This window comes from Cryptomeria japonica, unplaced genomic scaffold, assembly GCF_030272615.1.
Source record: "Cryptomeria japonica unplaced genomic scaffold, Sugi_1.0 HiC_scaffold_210, whole genome shotgun sequence".
NCBI classification, from domain to species: domain Eukaryota; kingdom Viridiplantae; phylum Streptophyta; class Pinopsida; order Cupressales; family Cupressaceae; genus Cryptomeria; species Cryptomeria japonica.
This window is the reverse complement of record NW_026729032.1, coordinates 60,001-80,000: the sequence shown is the minus strand read 5'-3', so window position 1 is coordinate 80,000 and position 20,000 is coordinate 60,001. Positions and strand designations below refer to the sequence as shown.

Below are 20,000 nucleotides of genomic sequence, written 5' to 3'. Positions count from 1 at the left end.
CCGTGCACGCGACCGAGTAAGGCCACTCAGAGACATCCATTTCCCAGGTATATGCCCCCTACGCACTTTTGGTGGCGCAACTCGCACGAACAGTCCCACCTCGACCCCGTATACAAGCTTTTTTGCCTCGAAGAGTTCGTCGGAGACGAAGAAGCAACCTTCAGTGCAACCGTAGCACTCTTTTGTGCAACCGCCCAAACAACGCCCCCTCTACCCTCTGTCGAAACACTCGGCATTGCTGCTCCCTAAGGTGAGCTTCTCCTCATAGGCAATTCCGCTCTTATCCGGTCACGTTTGTGTGCCCGAATTTCGCAAGGCAACCTCCATGGGACATGGAAAAGACTCGAGAAGAGAGCTCGCTCACGGGAGAGAGAAGCCAAGGAGACCACGAGAGTGCTGAGAGTGGGACAGCGCTGAATAGGCGGGAGAAGCCTGCGCGTATAAACGGAGATATATATCCAATTGCAACGAAGGAACGTGCCAAAGATCGAGAACAATGGCAGAAATGCTAGTAACGTGCACTTCGGGACCAACGCATCACCGGAAGACAACCGCCAAACATCGAAAGAGTCGCGATGCTCCGCAACCTACGTGCAAAGCGGTCGCACACCGGGTAAGGGAGTGAGAGCCCCAAACATAGCTGGGCGAGGCGCTCACTCCGCTCTTTAATATCTCGTTAATACCGCCAAGGAAATGGCACAAGCACACACACACAAGCATCCTCGGAAGAGGACAGTTCGAGTGACAGGTCAAATCCAAGAGTTCCGAAGACTACCTCCAGGAACAATCGGGAACAAGACCGATTACAAGTCGTCGAGTCTGTTACTGGGCGAACACGAGATGCGCACAGGAAATCGATCAGCCCTCACAATGGCCCAAGGCCAGAGATCGGACTGCTACGATTTACCCCAACAATCATCGTGCCACTCTTCGCAGAGAGGTGATAGACGCCAACGAGCCCGCGCATAGCAATCGAGGTGTAAAAAGGGCGTTGAAGGCAGGAAGCCTGGACGAAAGAGGCTACGAGGTCACCTCGAAGCGGTCTAAGAATCGGGCGCACTTGGGGCGACTACCAGTGCCAACCCCTTATCCCGCGGTGCGTCCGACACACAGAAATTTCCAAGGCGGCCAAGGAGCCTCCCCGCATAGCAATCGGGGTGTGAGGTTACGGATGCAGCATTGATAGCAATCGAGGTGGGAGGCGAAGGATGCAGAAGTGAGAGCCGAGGGATGTAGCAGAGATAGCAATCGGGGTGTGTGATGCAGAAGAGATAGCAATCGAGGTGTGCGGTGGGAAGGGCCCAGCAGCCAGAATGCATGAAGCGACGGATGAAGCAGTGATGACAACCGGGCTGTGAGGAGAGGAGGGATGCAGCCAAGAAAGCAATCAGGGCTCGAGGCAAGGGATGCATCAAGGATAGCAATCATGTTGTGAGGCGAGATTCCAAAGGCTAAACGTGAGAGGCTGCAGGGTCGACTCAGAGAGGTCTATGCATGTGAGAGGCTGAAAGCAAGGTCAACTCGGAGCGGTCTATGCATCGGGCGCGCTTGGGGCGACTACCAGTGCCAACCCCTTATCCCGCGACGCGTCCGACAAAGAGAACGTTCCAAGGCGGCAGAGGAGGTTACCAGCCGAAGGATGCAGTAGCAATAACAGGTATAGTTCCGCGGCGGCCGAGAAGACTCACCGCATAGGAATCGGGATGCGAGGCGAGGGATGCGGCGGGAAGGCCCCGACGGCTAAACGGAAGAGGCTGCAGGGCCGCCTCGGAATGGTCCAAGCATCGGACGCGATTGGGACGACTACCAGTGCCAACCCCTTATCCCGCGATGCGTCCGATACACAGATAGTTCCAAGGCGGCCGAGGAGCCTCACCGCATATCAATCGGGGTGCGAGGCGAGGGATGGGGCGGGAAGGCCCCAACGGCTAGACGGAAGAGGCTTCAGGGCCACCTCGGAATGCTCCAAGCATCGGACGCGCTTGGGGCGACTACCAGTGCCAACCCCTTATCCCGCGATGCGTCCGATACACAGATGGTTCCAAGGCGGCCGAGGAGCCTCACCGCATAGCAATCGGGGGTGCGAGGCGAGGGATGGGGCGGGAAGGCCCCAACGGCTAGACGGAAGAGGCTTCAGGGCCGCCTCGGAATGGTCCAAGCATCGGACGCGCTTGGGGCGACTACCAGTGACAACCCCTCATCCCGCGATGCGTCCGATACGAAGATGGTTCCAAGGCGGCCGAGGAGCCTCACCGCATAGCAATCGGGGTGCGAGGTGGGGGATGCGGCGAGATGGCCCCAACGGCTAGACGGAAGAGGCCACAGGGCCGCGTCGGAATAGTCCAAGCATCGGACGCGCTTGGGGCGACTACCAGTGACAACCCCTTATCCCGCGATGCGTCCGATACGAAGATAGTTCCAAGGCGTCCGAGGAGCCTCACCGCATAGCAATCCGGGTGCGAGGTGGGGGATGCGGCGAGATGGCCCCAACGGCTAGACGGAAGAGGCTGCAGGGCCGCCTCGGAATAGTCCAAGCATCGGACGCGCTTGGGGCGACTACCAGTGACAACCCCTTATCCCGCGATGCTTCCGATACGAAGACAGTTCCAAGGCGGCCGAGGAGCCTCACCGCATAGCAATGGGGGTGCGAGGTGAGGGATGCGGCGAGATGGCCCCAACGGCTAGACGGAAGAGGCCACAGGGCCGCCTCGGAATAGTCCAAGCATCGGACGCGCTTGGGGCGACTACCAGTGACAACCCCTTATCCCGCGATGCATCCGATACGAAGATAGTTCCCAGGCGGCCGAGGAGCCTCACCGCATAGCAATCGGGGTGCGAGGCGAGGGATGCGGCGAGATGGCCCCAAAGGGTAGACGGAAGAGGCTGCGGGGCCGCCTCGGAATAGTCCAAGCATCGAACGCGCTTGGGGCGACTACCACTGCCAACCCCTTATCCCGCGATGCGTCCGATACACAGATAGTTCCGAGGCGGCCGAGGAGCTGGGGGATGCGGCGAGATGGCCCCAACGGCTAGACGGAAGAGGCTGCAGGGCCGCCTCGGAATAGTCCAAGCATCGGACGCGCTTGGGGCGACTACCAGTGACAACCCCTTATCCCGCGATGCGTCCGATACACAGATAGTTCCGAGGCGGCCAAGGAGCCTCACCGCATAGCAATCGTGGTGCGAGGTGGGGGATGCAGCGAGATGGCCCCAACGGCTAGACGGAAGAGGCTGCAGGGCCGCCTCGGAATGGTCCAAGCATCGGACGCGCTTGGGGCGACTACCACTGCCAACCCCTTATCCCGCGATGCGTCCGATACACAGATAGTTCCAAGGCGGCCGAGGAGCCTCACCGAATAGCAATCGGGGTGCGAGGCGAGGGATGCGGCGAGAAAGCCCCAACGGCTAGAGGGAAGAGGCTTCAGGTCCGCCTCGGAATGGTCCAAGCATCGGACGCGCTTGGGGCGACTACCAGTGACAACCCCTTATCCCGCGACGCGTCCGATACACAGATAGTTCCAAGGCGGCCGAGGAGCCTCACCGCATAGCAATCGGGGTGCGAGGCGAGGGATGCGGCGAGAAGGACCCAACGGCTAGACGGAAGAGGCTTCAGGGCCGCCTCGGAATGGTCCAAGCATCGGACGCGCTTGGGGCGACTACCAGTGACAACCCCTTATCCCGCGACGCGTCCGATACACAGATAGTTCCAAGGCGGCCGAGGAGCCTCACCGCATAGCAATCGGGGTGCGAGGCGAGGGATGCGGCGAGAAGGACCCAACGGCTAGACGGAAGAGGCTTCAGGGCCGCCTCGGAATGGTCCAAGCATCGGACGCGCTTGGGGCGACTACCAGTGACAACCCCTTATCCCGCGACGCGTCCGATACACAGATAGTTCCAAGGCGGCCGAGGAGCCTCACCGCATAGCAATCGGGGTGCGAGGCGAGGGATGCGGCGAGAAGGACCCAACGGCTAGACGGAAGAGGCTTCAGGGCCGCCTCGGAATGGTCCAAGCATCGGACGCGCTTGGGGCGACTACCAGTGACAACCCCTTATCCCGCGACGCGTCCGATACACAGATAGTTCCAAGGCGGCCGAGGAGCCTCACCGCATAGCAATCGGGGTGCGAGGCGAGGGATGCGGCGAGAAGGACCCAACGGCTAGACGGAAGAGGCTTCAGGGCCGCCTCGGAATGGTCCAAGCATCGGACGCGCTTGGGGCGACTACCAGTGACAACCCCTTATCCCGCGACGCGTCCGATACACAGATAGTTCCAAGGCGGCCGAGGAGCCTCACCGCATAGCAATCGGGGTGCGAGGCGAGGGATGCGGCAAGAAGGACCCAACGGCTAGACGGAAGAGGCTTCAGGGCCGCCTCGGAATGGTCCAAGCATCGGACGCGCTTGGGGCGACTACCAGTGACAACCCCTTATCCCGCGACGCGTCCGATACACAGATAGTTCCAAGGCGGCCGAGGAGCCTCACCGCATAGCAATCGGGGTGCGAGGCGAGGGATGCGGCGAGAAGGACCCAACGGCTAGACGGAAGAGGCTTCAGGTCCGCCTCGGAATGGTCCAAGCATCGGACGCGCTTGGGGCGACTACCAGTGACAACCCCTTATCCCGCGACGCGTCCGATACACAGATAGTTCCAAGGCGGCCGAGGAGCCTCACCGCATAGCAATCGGGGTGCGAGGCGAGGGATGCGGCGAGAAGGACCCAACGGCTAGACGGAAGAGGCTTCAGGGCCGCCTCGGAATGGTCCAAGCATCGGACGCGCTTGGGGCGACTACCAGTGACAACCCCTTATCCCGCGACGCGTCCGATACACAGATAGTTCCAAGGCGGCCGAGGAGCCTCACCGCATAGCAATCGGGGTGCGAGGCGAGGGATGCGGCGAGAAGGACCCAACGGCTAGACGGAAGAGGCTTCAGGGCCGCCTCGGAATGGTCCAAGCATCGGACGCGCTTGGGGCGACTACCAGTGACAACCCCTTATCCCGCGATGCGTCCGATACACAGATAGTTCCAAGGCGGCCGAGGAGCCTCACCGCATAGCAATCGGGGTGCGAGGCGAGGGATGCGGCGAGAAGGACCCAACGGCTAGACGGAAGAGGCTTCAGGGCCGCCTCGGAATGGTCCAAGCATCGGACGCGCTTGGGGCGACTACCAGTGACAACCCCTTATCCCGCGACGCGTCCGATACACAGATAGTTCCAAGGCGGCCGAGGAGCCTCACCGCATAGCAATCGGGGTGCGAGGCGAGGGATGCGGCGAGAAGGACCCAACGGCTAGACGGAAGAGGCTTCAGGGCCGCCTCGGAATGGTCCAAGCATCGGACGCGCTTGGGGCGACTACCAGTGACAACCCCTTATCCCGCGACGCGTCCGATACACAGATAGTTCCAAGGCGGCCGAGGAGCCTCACCGCATAGCAATCGGGGTGCGAGGCGAGGGATGCGGCGAGAAGGACCCAACGGCTAGACGGAAGAGGCTTCAGGGCCGCCTCGGAATGGTCCAAGCATCGGACGCGCTTGGGGCGACTACCAGTGACAACCCCTTATCCCGCGACGCGTCCGATACACAGATAGTTCCAAGGCGGCCGAGGAGCCTCACCGCATAGCAATCGGGGTGCGAGGCGAGGGATGCGGCGAGAAGGACCCAACGGCTAGACGGAAGAGGCTTCAGGGCCGCCTGGGAATGGTCCATGCATCGCACGCGCTTGGGGCGACTACCAGTGACAACCCCTTATCCCGCGACGCGTCCGATACACAGATAGTTCCAAGGCGGCCGAGGAGCCTCACCGCATAGCAATCGGGGTGCGAGGCGAGGGATGCGGCGAGAAGGACCCAACGGCTAGACGGAAGAGGCTTCAGGGCCGCCTCGGAATGGTCCAAGCATCGGACGCGCTTGGGGCGACTACCAGTGACAACCCCTTATCCCGCGACGCGTCCGATACACAGATAGTTCCAAGGCGGCCGAGGAGCCTCACCGCATAGCAATCGGGGTGCGAGTCGAGGGATGCGGCGAGAAGGACCCAACGGCTAGACGGAAGAGGCTTCAGGGCCGCCTCGGAATGGTCCAAGCATCGGACGCGCTTGGGGCGACTACCAGTGACAACCCCTTATCCCGCGATGCGTCTGATACACAGATAGTTCCAAGGCGGCCGAGGAGCCTCACCGCATAGCAATCGGGGTGCGAGGCAAGGGATGCGGCGAGAAGGACCCAACGGCTAGACGGAAGAGGCTTCAGGGCCGCCTCGGAATGGTCCAAGCATCGGACGCGCTTGGGGCGACTACCGTTGCCAACCCCTTATCCCGCGATGCGTCTGATACACAGATAGTTCCGAGGCGGCCGAGGAGCCTCACCGCATAGCAATCGGGTTGCGAGGCAGATTATTGGGAAGGGAACCCCCTGGGATGCGGCTCAAGCAGTGCCCAAAGGGACTGGAATGCGGAATCACATCGAGAGACCCAAATGCTATACGAGGGCTCAAATCGAATTATCGATTTGGCCACGACATGGACGCATCGGAACGACTACCTTTGCCGAACCACTCGCAATTGCATCCATACCGAAACCAATAGACATTTCCGTTAGAGCCCTCGCATAGCATTCGGGAATCTCGCATGCCCCTCTAAATCGACCAATGCTGGCGCTCAACGAAAATCCGAGCGCTACCACCGTTCGAGCGCCAGCATTGGTCGAGTTAGAGGGGCACGGGGGAGAATGCTCCAGTCAACACCTCCCCTATATAAGTTATTTGTCCGATTCTCGCACAACCGTAGTCTGCCTCGTCGAATCAAACAACGGTCCCAGATTCCGACTTCCGTTCCGTAGAGACCCAAAAGCTAGATGGAGGCTCGCAAGAAAGAGAGTCGGCGCATAGCAATCGGGTTTCTCGAACGTTTAGGGACCGAGCTCACTTGCGGATAGGGCAAAATCCGCCAAGCAACCCAAAAGCTAGACGGGGGCTCGAATCGAATCGCCTAGGCGGCCACAACAACGACGTGTTGGATCGACTACCAGTGCCAAACCATTCAGCAAGACTAGTCTGTGTCGAGGCCGGATAGAGATTCTCAGAGAGCGCCCGTATAGCATTTAGGAGACCTGCCGCGTCCCTCACACTCGACAAATGGTGGTGCACGTTTATAAATCCGAGCGATCCCAACCCTTTCAAGCACCAACATCGGTCGAGATAGAGGGGCACGGAGGGGGCTGCGTGAGACAACACAGTCCCCTATATAAGTTATTTGTCCGATTCTCACACATCCGAAGAATGGTCATCAAATCGGACAACAGCCCAAACTTCCGACTTCCGTCCCAGAAAGCCCAAGAGCTATCTAAAACGTTCATGGCCGGAACTCGATCGCGGCTATACCAGTCCGCCAAGCAACCCAAAAGCTAGACTGGAGCTCTAGTCGAATCACCTCTGTGGCCATTGCAAGGACGTGTTGGAGCGACTACCATTGCCGAACCATTCCGCAGGTCGAGTCCATACCAAGGCCGCATAGAGATTCACGATGAGCTCCTGCATAGCAATCAGGAGACTTGCCGTGTCCATCACAATCGATAAATCCTGGTGCAAGATTTTTGCATCCGAGCGCTCCAACCAGTCGAGCACCAGCATCAATCGACATAAACGGGCACGGGGGGAGGATGCTCGAGAACACTACCTCCCCTATATAAGTTATTTGTCCGATTCTCAAGCAGCCGAAGTCTGGTCATCGAATCGGGTCAAAGACCACAACTTCCGACTTTACCCACAATGCAAGTCATCGAATCGAACATCGGCCCCCGAGTCGGACTCCATGCGTATGTCAGGTCATCGGACCCAAATTCCGCCTTCCTGCGCATGGCGGGCCATCAATATCAACTCGGTCATCGGACCCAAACTCCGCCTTTCTGCGCATGGCACGCCTTCAAATCGGTCATCGGACCCAAATTCCGCCTTCCTGTGCATGGCGGGCCATCAACATCAACTCGGTCATCGGACCCAAATTCCGCCTTTCTGCGCATGGCACGCCATCAACTCGGTCATCGGACCCAAATTCCGCCTTCCTGCGCATGGCAGGTCATCGGACACAAATTCAGACCTCGCCAATATGCCTACGTATCGAATCGGTCATCGGACCCAACTTCCGACTTCATCCATACTGTAGGGTCTTTGAGGTTGGCGCGGTGCGCTCAACCCGGGGAGTCGACCCATCGAAGCATACACCTCCCCTATATAAGCTATTTGTCCGATTCCCACACCTGTGTAGTTTGCACCTCTGACCAGGACATCGACCCCAACTTCCGAACTCGACTGCAACGACGGCACCAGCGCCTTGGTGCGCACCTTGCGACGCACAGTCCCAACATTCGCCTTCCTGCACATGGCAGGTCATCGGACCCAAATTCCGACCTCGCGAGTATGCCTACATATCGAATCGGTCATCGGACACAACTTCCGACTTCATCCATACCGTAGGGTCTTTGAGGTTGGCGCGGTGCGCTCAACCCGGGGAGTCGACCCAACGAAGCATACACCTCCCCTATATAAGCTATTTGTCCGATTCCCACACCTGTGTAGTTTGCACCTCCGATCAGGACATCGACCCCAACTTCCGAACTCGCCTGCAACGACCGAACCAGCGCCTTGGTGCGCACCTTGCAACGCACAGTGCCAACATTCGCCTTCCTGCACATGGCAGGTCATCGGACCCAAATTCCGACCTCGCGAGTATGCCTACATATCGAATCGGTCATCGGACCCAACTTCCGACTTCATCCATACCGTAGGGTCTTTGAGGTTGGCGCGGTGCGCTCAACCCGGGGAGTCGACCCAACGAAGCATACACCTCCCCTATATAAGCTATTTGTCCGATTCCCACACCTGTGTAGCTTGCACCTCCGATCAGGACATCGACCCCAACTTCCGAACTCGACTAAAAAGACCGCACCAGCACCTTGGTGTGCACCTTGCAACGCACAGTGCCAACATTCGCCTTCCTGCACATGGCAGGTCATCGGACCCAAATTCCGACCTCATGAGCATACCTACTAATCGAATCGGTCATCGGACCCAACTTCCGACTTCATCCATACCGTAGGGTCTTTGAGGTTGGCGCGGTGCGCTCAACCTGGGGAGTCGACCCATCGAAGCATACACCTCCCCTATATAAGCTATTTGTCCGATTCCGACACCTGTGTAGTTTGCACCTCCGCTCAGGACATCGACCCCAACTTCCGAACTCGCCTGCAACGACCGAACCAGCGCCTTGGTGCGCACCAAAAGTGCGCACTTTTGGAGGGCACTTTTGTGCGCTCCAAAGGTGCGCACTTTTGGAGGGCACTTTTGTGCGCTCCAAAGGTGCGCACTTTTGGAGGGCACTTTTTGGAGGGCACTTTTGTGCGCTCCAAAGGTGCGCACTTTTGGAGGGCACTTTTTGGAGGGCACTTTTCTGCGCTCCAAAGGTGCGCACTTTTGGAGGGCACTTTTTGGAGGGCACTTTTCTGCGCTCCAAAGGTGCGCACTTTTGGAGGGCACTTTTTGGAGGGCACTTTTCTGCGCTCCAAAGGTGCGCACTTTTGGAGGGCACTTTTTGGAGGGCACTTTTCTGCGCTCCAAAGGTGCGCACTTTTGGAGGGCACTTTTGTGCACTCCAAAGGTGCACACTTTTGGAGGGCACTTTTTGGAGGGCACTTTTCTGCACTCCAAAGGTGCGCACTTTTGGAGGGCACTTTTTGGAGGGCACTTTTGTGCGCTCCAAAGGTGCGCACTTTTGGAGGGCACTTTTTGGAGGGCACTTTTGTGCGCTCCAAAGGTGCGCACTTTTGGAGGGCACTTTTGTGCACTCCAAAGGTGCGCACTTTTGGAGGGCACTTTTCCTGCGCTCCAAAGGTGCACACCTAGGTGAGCACCTTCGACCACACCTTGTAGCACACCAAACTCTGACTTTCGACTTCATCCGCAATGCAGGGTCTTTGAGGTTGGCGCAATGCGCACAACCAGGGGAGTCGACCCATCAAACCCAACACCTCCCCTATATAAGCTATTTGTCTGATTCTCATACATGCGTAGCCTGCAGGAGCAATTAGGACATCGACCCCAACTTTCGGCTTCTAAACGAAAACAAGGTCTTTGAGGTTGGTGTAATGCGAACAACTAGGGGAGTCAACCCATCAAACCCAACACCTCCCCTATATAAGCTATTTGTCTGATTCTCATACATGTGTAGTCTACAGGAGCAATTAGGACATCGACCCCAACTTTTGACTTCTTAACGAAAACAAGGTCTTTGAGGTTGACGTAATGCGCACAACCAGGGGAGTCGACCCATCAAACCCAACACCTCCCCTATATAAGCTATTTGTCCGATTCTCATACATGTGTAGCCTACAGGAGCCATTAGGACATTGACCCCAACTTTTGACTTCTTAACGAAAACAAGGTCTTTGAGGTTGGCGTAATGCGCACAACCAAGGGAGTTGACCCATCAAACCCAACACCTCCCCTATATAAGCTATTTGTCTGATTCTCATACATGTGTAGCCTGCAACAACGATTAGGACATCCACCCCAACTTCTGAATTCGTCTGCGTTGACCGCACCAAAGGTGCACGCCTTGGTGCTCACCAAAATCCGACTTCCGACTTCTTCTGCTATGCGGGGTCTTTGAGGTTGGCGCAGTGCGCACAACCAGGGGAGTCAACCCACCGAATGCAACACCTCCCCTATATAAGCTATTTGTCTGATTCTCATACATGCGTAGACTGCAGCAATGATTAGGACATCCACCCCAACTTTTGACTTCTTAAACAAGACAGGGTCTTTGAAGTTGGTGCAGTGCACACAACCAGGGGAGTCGACCCATCAAACGCAACACCTCCCCTATATAAAGCTATTTGTCCGATTCTCATACGTGTAGTCTGCAGCAGCGATTAGGACATCGACCCCAACTTCCGAATTCGTTTGCATTGACCGCACCAAAGGTGCACGCCTTGGTGTGCACCTTGGAGTGCACTTTGGTGCTCACCTCGGTGCACACTTTGGTGTGCACCTCGGTGTGCACCAAAGGTGCGCACCTTGGAGCGCACCAAAGGTGTACACTTTGGAGCGCACCACATAGGGTCTTTGAGAGGTTGGCGCAGTGCGCACACCAAGGTGGGTGTTGAGGTGCGTGCCGAGGTGGGTGGGTGCTAGGGTGCGCTCCATGGTGGGTGCCAGGGTGGGTGCGTGCTAGGGTGGATTCCAAAGAGGGTCATAGGGTGGGTGCCAAGGTGGGTTGGTGATATAGTGGGTTCAAAGGTGGGTACTAGGGTGGGTTCCAAGGTGGGTCACAAGTTGGGTGCCAGGATGCGTGGGTGTTAGGTTGGGTGCCAAGGTGGGCTCCTGCGTGGGTGGGTGCTAGGGTGGGTTTCAAGGTGGACGCGAGGGCGGGTGCCAAGGTGGGTAACAAGTTGGGTGTTAGGATGGGTGAGTGCTAGAGTGGGTGCCAAGGTGGGTGGGTGCTAAGGTGGATGCCAAGGTGGTTCACAGGGTGGGTGGGTTCTAGGGTGAGTTCCAAGGTGGGTCACAGGTTTAGTGCTAGGGTGCGTGTCAAGGCGGGTGTCGAGGTGCCTGGGTGCTAGGGTGTGGATGCCAATGTGGGTCATAGGGTGGGTACTAGGGTGGGCTGCAATGTGGGTGCCAAGGTGGGTAACATGCTCGGTTGGTTCTAAATTGGGTGTCAGGGTGGGTGTGCACCCACCTTGCCCGAGGTGGGTGCCAAGGTGCCAGTGTGGGTGGGTGCTAAGGTGGATGCCAAGGTGGGTGAGAAGGTGGGTGATAGGTTGAGTGGTAGGATGGGTGGGTGCCAAGATGGGTCACAGGGTGGGTGCAAGGGTGGGTAGGTGCTAGGGTTGGTGTCAGGGTGGGTGGGTGCTAGGTTGGGTTCCAAGGTGGGTGCGAGGGTGAGTGTCAAGGTGGGTCACAGGTTAGGTGCTAGGATGGGTGAGTGCTAGGGTGCAAAGGTGCCAGGGTGGGTGCTAGGATGGGTCGATGCTAGGGTGAGTGGCAAGGTGGGTCCACAAGTGTCAAGGTGGGTGCCGAGGTGGGTGCCAACTTGGGTTCCAAGGTGGGTGCCAAGTGGGCGACTGCTATGGTGGATGCCAAGGTGGGTCACGGGGTGGGTGCCAAGTTGCTAGGTTGTGTTCCAAGGTGGGTGCCAACGTGGCTGCTAGGGTGTGTGGGTTAAAGGGTGTGTCACAACGTGGGTGCCAGGATGGGTGCGCACCCACACTGGCCAAGACGGGTGCAAGGTTGGGTTCCAAGCCCGGTCACAGGCTGGGTGCTAGGATGGGTGGGTGCCAAGGTGGGCACCAGGGTGGGTGCACCCACCCTGGCCAAGGTGGGTCACGGGGTGGGTCCTAGGGTGGGTAACAGGGTGGGTACTAAGGTGCGTGCCAAGGTGGGTCATGGGGTGGGTGCCAAGGTGGGCACCAGGGTGGGTGTGCACCAACCCTAGCCAGGGTAGGTCACGGGGTGGTTGTCGGGGTGGGCGTCAAGGAGCCAAGGTGGGTGGCAAGTAGCCAAGTTGCGTGCCAAGGTGGGTGTCGGGGTGGGTGCCAAGGATCCAAGGTGGGTGCCAAGGAACCAAGGTGGGTGTCTGGGTGGGTGCCGAGGTGGGAGCCAGGGTGGGTCCCAAGGTGAGTGCAAAGGTGGGTGCCAGGGTCAAGGTGAGTGCCAATGTGGGTTCCAAGGTGCCAGGGTCAGGGTGAGTGCCAATGTGGGTTCAAAGGTGCTAAGTTGGGTGCGAGGTTGGGTGCGAGGGTGGGTGGGTGCCAAGGTGTGCTAGGTGGAAGCCCGGGTGGGTCGGCATCCCATGGGTGTCGAGTTGGGTGCCTGATGGGTGCTTCTTGTCAAGTTTTAGTCGTCGGGACTCATTTCGAGCCTTAGAGGTCGTTTCTTGTCCGGTTGCCCTGTCTTCGACCTGGGAACCCAATTTTGGTCCTCGGGTCCCATTTTTTTTTGTCTCGCATCCCACTTTTGGCCTGTGGCCTTTTCGGGGTCGATTCTCGTTTTGGGCATCAGAGCATGTTTCTTCTCCTAAAACCCAATATTTGTTTATTAAGTCTCGGAACACATTTTTGTTCTCGTGGACCCATCATGGGTCTTGGAACGCATTTGTGGTCCTTGGGTCCCATTTTGCATCCCGAAACTTGTGTTTTGGTGCTTGATCCCTATTTTGGGTGCCCACCTTGCACCAAGTGCGCACCCGGGGCAAACCGAGCGCCTTGGTGCACCGGGGCAAGATCGAGCGTGCACCCGAGGCGCCCCGAACATGCACCAAGGTGCACTCGGCCCACATGTGAGCGCAGGTCGTTGCGCCCGAGGTGGTGTGTGGGCACCGCGTTGCAGACGGGACACTGCACGCACACGACGCCCCGTCCAGGTGCACGCACGTAGGCCGGGCCGGGTGCACACCCGACGCCCTAGCAAGGTGCGCGCACCCGGGCAGGGCTCACACTTGGCGAACGGGGCGCACTTCGCGAGGGAGGGTGTGCACCTCGACGGGGGTGGGTGGCCGGGGTGGATTCGCACGTGGGTCGCGGTTTGCTAAGTACACACTGCGACAAGCTCATAACGGGTGCGATCATACCAGCGTTAGTGCACCGGATCCCATCAGAACTCCGCAGTTAAGCGCGCTTGGGCCGGAGTAGTACTGGGATGGGTGACCTCCCGGGAAGTCCCGGTGTTGCACCCTTTCTTAGTTTTTCGCCGGGCGTCGCAATGCTATTTGAATAAACCTTTTGCCCGTTTGCGTTCTCGTCGGGGCCGGGCCGGGCCGGGGTGCGCTGCCCGCACTACCGCGCGCGCGGGGGCGACACCGAGCGCGCACCCGAGGCGCCCCGAGCACACAGGCCACGGTGCAACCCGGGCGTTGTGCGCGCACCCCGGTGCGCCCGAGGTGCTGCGCGCGCACCCAGGTGAAATCGGTGTGCACCTCGGCCAGTGCGCGCTCGGTCGAGTCGCGCACGTTGGCCAAGGTGCACGGTGATGTTTCTTACTCTAAGGTTCCGCACCAGACGCCCGGGACAGGTGAGCGAAGCTGGGCGGGGCCGGGTGCGCGGCCGGGGCAGGTGCACGCAGCTGGAGAGAGCTTTGGAGCACACCAGAGGTGCGCACCTTGGAGCACACTTCGGAGCGCACCAATGATGCGCTCCATTCAAAAGTTTCCTGAAAAGGCAAAAAAAGTTGAGATTATAGAATTTCCCACTTGAGAGATTGTAAAAAAAAAAAATTTAAAATGAAGGAAACGCGGGTGCCAAGGTGTGCGCGCCCGGGTGCGCAGCCCAGCCAAGGTGTGCGCACCAAGGCGCCCACCCTGGCGAAGGTGCACGCAAGGTGCGCACCCGAGGCAAACCGGACAATTAACCCAACTTTCGACTTCGCGCGCACCTGCGCACCTTGGAGCGCACTTCGGAGCGCTCCTTGGTGCGCACCAATCTTGGGCACCTCGGAGTGCACCATGGCGCCCACCAAGGTGCGCACCCGGGGCAAACCGAGCTCCGACTTCGTGCGCACCTTGGAGCGCACGAAAGGTGCGCACCATGGCGCCCACCAAGGTGCGCAGCCCAGCCAAGGCGTGCGCATCAAGGTGCGCACCCTGGCGAAGGTGCGCACCCGGGGCAAACCGAGCTCCGACTTCGTGCGCACCTTGGAGCGCACAAAGGGTGCGCAACCCAGCCAAGGTGTGCGCACCCCGGGCAAACCGAGCTCCGAATCGTGCGCACCTTGGAGCACACTTCGGAGCCCTCCTTGGTGCGCACCGATGTTGCGCACCTCGGAGCGCACCCGGGGAAAACAATGCAATTAACCCGACTTTCGACTTCGTGGGCACCTCGGAGCGCTCTCGGGTTCGCACCTCGGAGCACACCGAGGTGCGCACCTTTGATGCGCTGCCTTCACCAATTTCCAGAAAAGGCAAGAAAACATTGAGAAGGTGTGCGCACCGAGGTGCCCACCCTGGCGAAGGTGCACGCGAGGTGCGCACCCGGGGCAAACCGGGCTCCGACTTCGTGCACGCCATGCTGCGCACCTTGGAGGGCCATGGTGCGCACCTTGGAGCACACTTCGGAGCGCTCAATGGTGCCCAACCCAGCCAAGGTGCCCACCGCGGCGAAGGTGCACGCGAGGTGCGCACCCGGGGCAAACCGGGCTCCGACTTCGTGCACGCCGCACCTTGGAGCACACTTCGGAGCGCTCCTTGGTGCGCACCAGGGCGCGCAACCCAGCCGAGGTGCCCACCCCGGCGAAGGTGCACGCGGGGTGCGCACCCGGGGCAAACCGGGCTCCGACTTCGTGCACGCCATGGTGCCCACCGCGGCGAAGGTGCACGCGAGGTGCGCACCCGGGGCAAACCGGGCTCCGACTTCGTGCACGCCGCACCTTGGAGCACACTTCGGAGCGCTCCTTGGTGCGCACCAGGGCGCGCAACCCAGCCGAGGTGCCCACCCCGGCGAAGGTGCACGCGAGGTGCGCACCCGGGGCAAACCGGGCTCCGACTTCGTGCACGCCATGGTGCCCACCGCGGCGAAGGTGCACGCGAGGTGCGCACCCGGGGCAAACCGGGCTCCGACTTCCTGCACGCCGCACCTTGGAGCACACTTCGGAGCGCTCCTTGGTGCGCACCATGGTGCCCACCAGGGCGCGCAACCCCGCCGAAGGTGCACGCGAGGTGCGCACCCGGGGCAAACCGGGCTCCGACTTCGTGCACGCCGCACCTTGGAGCACACTTCGGAGCGCTCCTTGGTGCGCACCAGGGCGCGCAACCCCGCCGAAGGTGCACGCGAGGTGCGCACCCGGGGCAAACCGGGCTCCGACTTCGTGCACGCCATGGTGCGCACCAGGGTGCCCACCGCGGCGAAGGTGCGCACCCGGGGCAAACCGGGCTCCGACTTCGTGCACGCCGCACCTTGGAGCACACTTCGGAGCGCTCCTTGGTGCGCACCAGGGCGCGCAACCCAGCCGAGGTGCCCACCCCGGCGAAGGTGCACGCGAGGTGCGCACCCGGGGCAAACCGGGCTCCGACTTCGTGCACGCCATGGTGCCCACCGCGGCGAAGGTGCGCACCCGGGGCAAACCGGGCTAGGACTTCGTGCACGCCGCACCTTGGAGCACACTTTGGAGCGCTCCTTGGTGCGCACCATGGTGCCCACCAGGCCGCGCAACCCAGCCAAGGTGTGCGCACCAAGGTGCACGCGAGGTGCGCACCCGGGGCAAACCGGGGTCCGGCTTCGTGCACGTCGCACCTTGGAGCACACATCGGGGCGCTCCCGGGTTCGCACCGGCGTTGCGCACCGTGGTGGGCACCTCGGAGCGCACCGTGGTGGGCACCTCGGAGCACACCAAGGTGGGCAGCGAGGTGCGCACCTTTGATGCGATGCCTTCACTAATTTCCATAAAAGGCAAAAAAAAACGAGATTTTAAAATTTCCGTTTTGAAAGATAGTGAGAAAAAGGGAATGCTGGTGCCATCTTGAGCCCGCCCTGGTGCGCAGCCCAGCCAAGGTGTGCGCACCAAGGTGCCCACCCTGGCGAAGGTGCGCGCCCGGGCAATTAACCCAACTTCCAACTTCGCGCGCGCCAGGGTGGGAGCGCACCCAACAACCGGGCCTGGGAAGAGCCAATGCGAGAAACCCCACCAAACGCTCTGACAAAAAAAGAGGGGGCGCTCCAGTAACCCCGCTTCGGAGCGCACCCTGGGCAAACCCAGCCAGGGTGCCCACCCCGGCCAAGGTGCAGGCGAGGTGCGCACCCGGGGCAAACCGGGCTCCGACAACGTGCACGCCGCACCTTGGAGCACACTTCGTAGCGCTCCCGGGTGCGCACCTCAGAGCACACCAAGGTGGGCAGCGAGGTGCGCACCTTTGATGCGCTGCCTTCACTAATTTCCAGAAAAGGCAAAAAAAAGAGGAGATTTTAAAATTTCCGTTTTGAAAGATAGTGAAAAAAACGGAACGCGGGTGCCATCTTGAGCCCGCCCTGGTGCACAGCCCAGGTAAGGTGCCCACCCTGGCAAAGGTGCGCACCCGAGCAATTAACCCTACTTCCGACTTCGTGCGCGCCAGGGTGGCAACCGGGCCTGGGAAGAGCCAATGCGAGAAACCCCACCAAACGCTCCGACAAAAAAAGAGGCGGCGCTCCAATAACCCCGCTTCGGAGCGCAGCCGGGGCAAACCCAGCCAAGGTGCCCACCCCGACGAAGGTGCACGCGAGGTGCGCACCCGGGGCAAACCGGGCTCCGACAACGTGCACGCAGCACCTTGGAGCACACTTCGAAGCACTCCCGGGTGCCCACCGGCGTTGCGCACCGTGGTGGGCAGCGAGGTGCGCACCTTTGATGCGCTGCCTTCACTAATTTCCAGAAAAGGCAAAAAAAAATGAGATTTTAAAATTTCCGTTTTGAAAGATAGTGAAAAAAACGGAACGCGGGTGCCATCTTGAGCCCGCCCTGGTGCGCAGCCCAGGCAAGGCATGCGCACCAAGGTGCCCACCCGCGGTGCACGCCCGGGGCAAACCGGGCTCCGACTTCGTGCAGGCCGCACCTTGGAGCACACTTCGGAGCGCTCCTTGGTGCGCACCATGGTGCCCACCAGGGCGCACCCGGGGCAAACCGGGCTCCGACTTCGTGCACGCCGCACCTTGGAGCACACATCGGAGCGCTCCCAGGTTCGCACCAGCGTTGCGCACCTTTGATGCGCTGCCTTCACTAATTTCCAGAAAAGGCAAAAAAAAACGATATTTTAAAATTTCCGTTCTGAAAGATAGTGAAAAAAACGGAACGCGGGTGCCATCTTGAGCCCTTCCTGGTGCGCAGCCCAGGCAAGTTGTGCGCACCAAGGTGCCCACCCTGGCGGAGGTGCGCGCCCGGGGCAAACCGGGCTCCGACTTCGTGCACTGCATGGTGCCCACCAAGGCGCGCAACCCAGCCAAGGTGCCCACCGCAGCGAAGGTGCACGCGAGGTGCGCACCCGAGGTGCACACCCGGGGCAAACCGAGCTCCGACTTCGTGCACGCCGCACCTTGGAGCACACTTCAGAGCGCTCCTTGGTGCGCACCAGGGCGCGCAACCCAGCCAAGGTGCTCACCCCGGCGAAGGTGCACGCGAGGTGCGCACCCGGGGCAAGCCGGGCTCGGACTTCGTGCACGCCGCACCTTGGAGCACACATCGGAGCGCTCCCGGGTTCGCACCAGCATTGCGCACCTTTGATGCGCTGCCTTCACTAATTTCCAGAAAAGGCAAAAAAAAAAAAAAAACGAGATTTTAAAATTTCCGTTTTGAAAGATAGTGAAAAAAACGGAACGCGGGTGCCATCTTGAGCCCGCCCTGGTGTGCAGCCCAGGCAAGTTGTGCGCACCAAGGCACCCACCCTGGCCAAGGTGGGTCACGGGGTGGGTCCTAGGGTGGGTAACGGGGTGGGTACTAAGGTGCGTGCCAAGGTGGGTCATGGGGTGGGTGCCAAGGTGGGCACCAGGGTGGGTGTGCACCAACCCTAGCCAGGGTAGGTCACGGGGTGGTTGTCGGGGTGGGCGTCAAGGAGCCAAGGTGGGTGGCAAGTAGCCAAGTTGCGTGCCAAGGTGGGTGTCGGGGTGGGTGCCAAGGATCCAAGGTGGGTGCCAAGGAACCAAGGTGGGTGTCTGGGTGGGTGCCGAGGTGGGAGCCAGGGTGGGTCCCAAGGTGAGTGCAAAGGTGGGTGCCAGGGTCAAGGTGAGTGCCAATGTGGGTTCCAAGGTGCCAGGGTCAGGGTGAGTGCCAATGTGGGTTCAAAGGTGCTAAGTTGGGTGCGAGGTTGGGTGCGAGGGTGGGTGGGTGCCAAGGTGTGCTAGGTGGAAGCCCGGGTGGGTCGGCATCCCATGGGTGTCGAGTTGGGTGCCTGATGGGTGCTTCTTGTCAAGTTTTAGTCGTCGGGACTCATTTCGAGCCTTAGAGGTCGTTTCTTGTCCGGTTGCCCTGTCTTCGACCTGGGAACCCAATTTTGGTCCTCGGGTCCCATTTTTTTTTGTCTCGCATCCCACTTTTGGCCTGTGGCCTTTTCGGGGTCGATTCTCGTTTTGGGCATCAGAGCATGTTTCTTCTCCTAAAACCCAATATTTGTTTATTAAGTCTCGGAACACATTTTTGTTCTCGTGGACCCATCATGGGTCTTGGAACGCATTTGTGGTCCTTGGGTCCCATTTTGCATCCCGAAACTTGTGTTTTGGTGCTTGATCCCTATTTTGGGTGCCCACCTTGCACCAAGTGCGCACCCGGGGCAAACCGAGCGCCTTGGTGCACCGGGGCAAGATCGAGCGTGCACCCGAGGCGCCCCGAACATGCACCAAGGTGCACTCGGCCCACATGTGAGCGCAGGTCGTTGCGCCCGAGGTGGTGTGTGGGCACCGCGTTGCAGACGGGACACTGCACGCACACGACGCCCCGTCCAGGTGCACGCACGTAGGCCGGGCCGGGTGCACACCCGACGCCCTAGCAAGGTGCGCGCACCCGGGCAGGGCTCACACTTGGCGAACGGGGCGCACTTCGCGAGGGAGGGTGTGCACCTCGACGGGGGTGGGTGGCCGGGGTGGATTCGCACGTGGGTCGCGGTTTGCTAAGTACACACTGCGACAAGCTCATAACGGGTGCGATCATACCAGCGTTAGTGCACCGGATCCCATCAGAACTCCGCAGTTAAGCGCGCTTGGGCCGGAGTAGTACTGGGATGGGTGACCTCCCGGGAAGTCCCGGTGTTGCACCCTTTTTTAGTTTTTCGCCGGGCGTCGCAATGCTATTTGAATAAACCTTTTGCCCGTTTGCGTTCTCGTCGGGGCCGGGCCGGGCCGGGGTGCGCTGCCCGCACTACCGCGCGCGCGGGGGGCGACACCGAGCGCGCACCCGAGGCGCCCCGAGCACACAGGCCACGGTGCAACCCGGGCGTTGTGCGCGCACCCCGGTGCGCCCGAGGTGCTGCGCGCGCACCCAGGTGAAATCGGTGTGCACCT

At 60.1% G+C, this 20,000-nt stretch overlaps 2 non-coding genes across 2 annotated transcripts; both read left to right on the top strand.

The window, feature by feature from the left end:
- Positions 1-13,604: 13,604 nt before the first annotated feature.
- LOC131868577 (5S ribosomal RNA) lies at positions 13,605-13,723 on the top strand. Its single transcript, XR_009367024.1, has one exon. It is a non-coding gene; the product is annotated as a 5S ribosomal RNA (ribosomal RNA).
- A 5,915-nt stretch (positions 13,724-19,638) lies between these two features.
- On the top strand, positions 19,639-19,757 carry LOC131868619 (5S ribosomal RNA). The gene has a single exon (XR_009367065.1). It is a non-coding gene; the product is annotated as a 5S ribosomal RNA (ribosomal RNA).
- Positions 19,758-20,000: the final 243 nt, after the last annotated feature.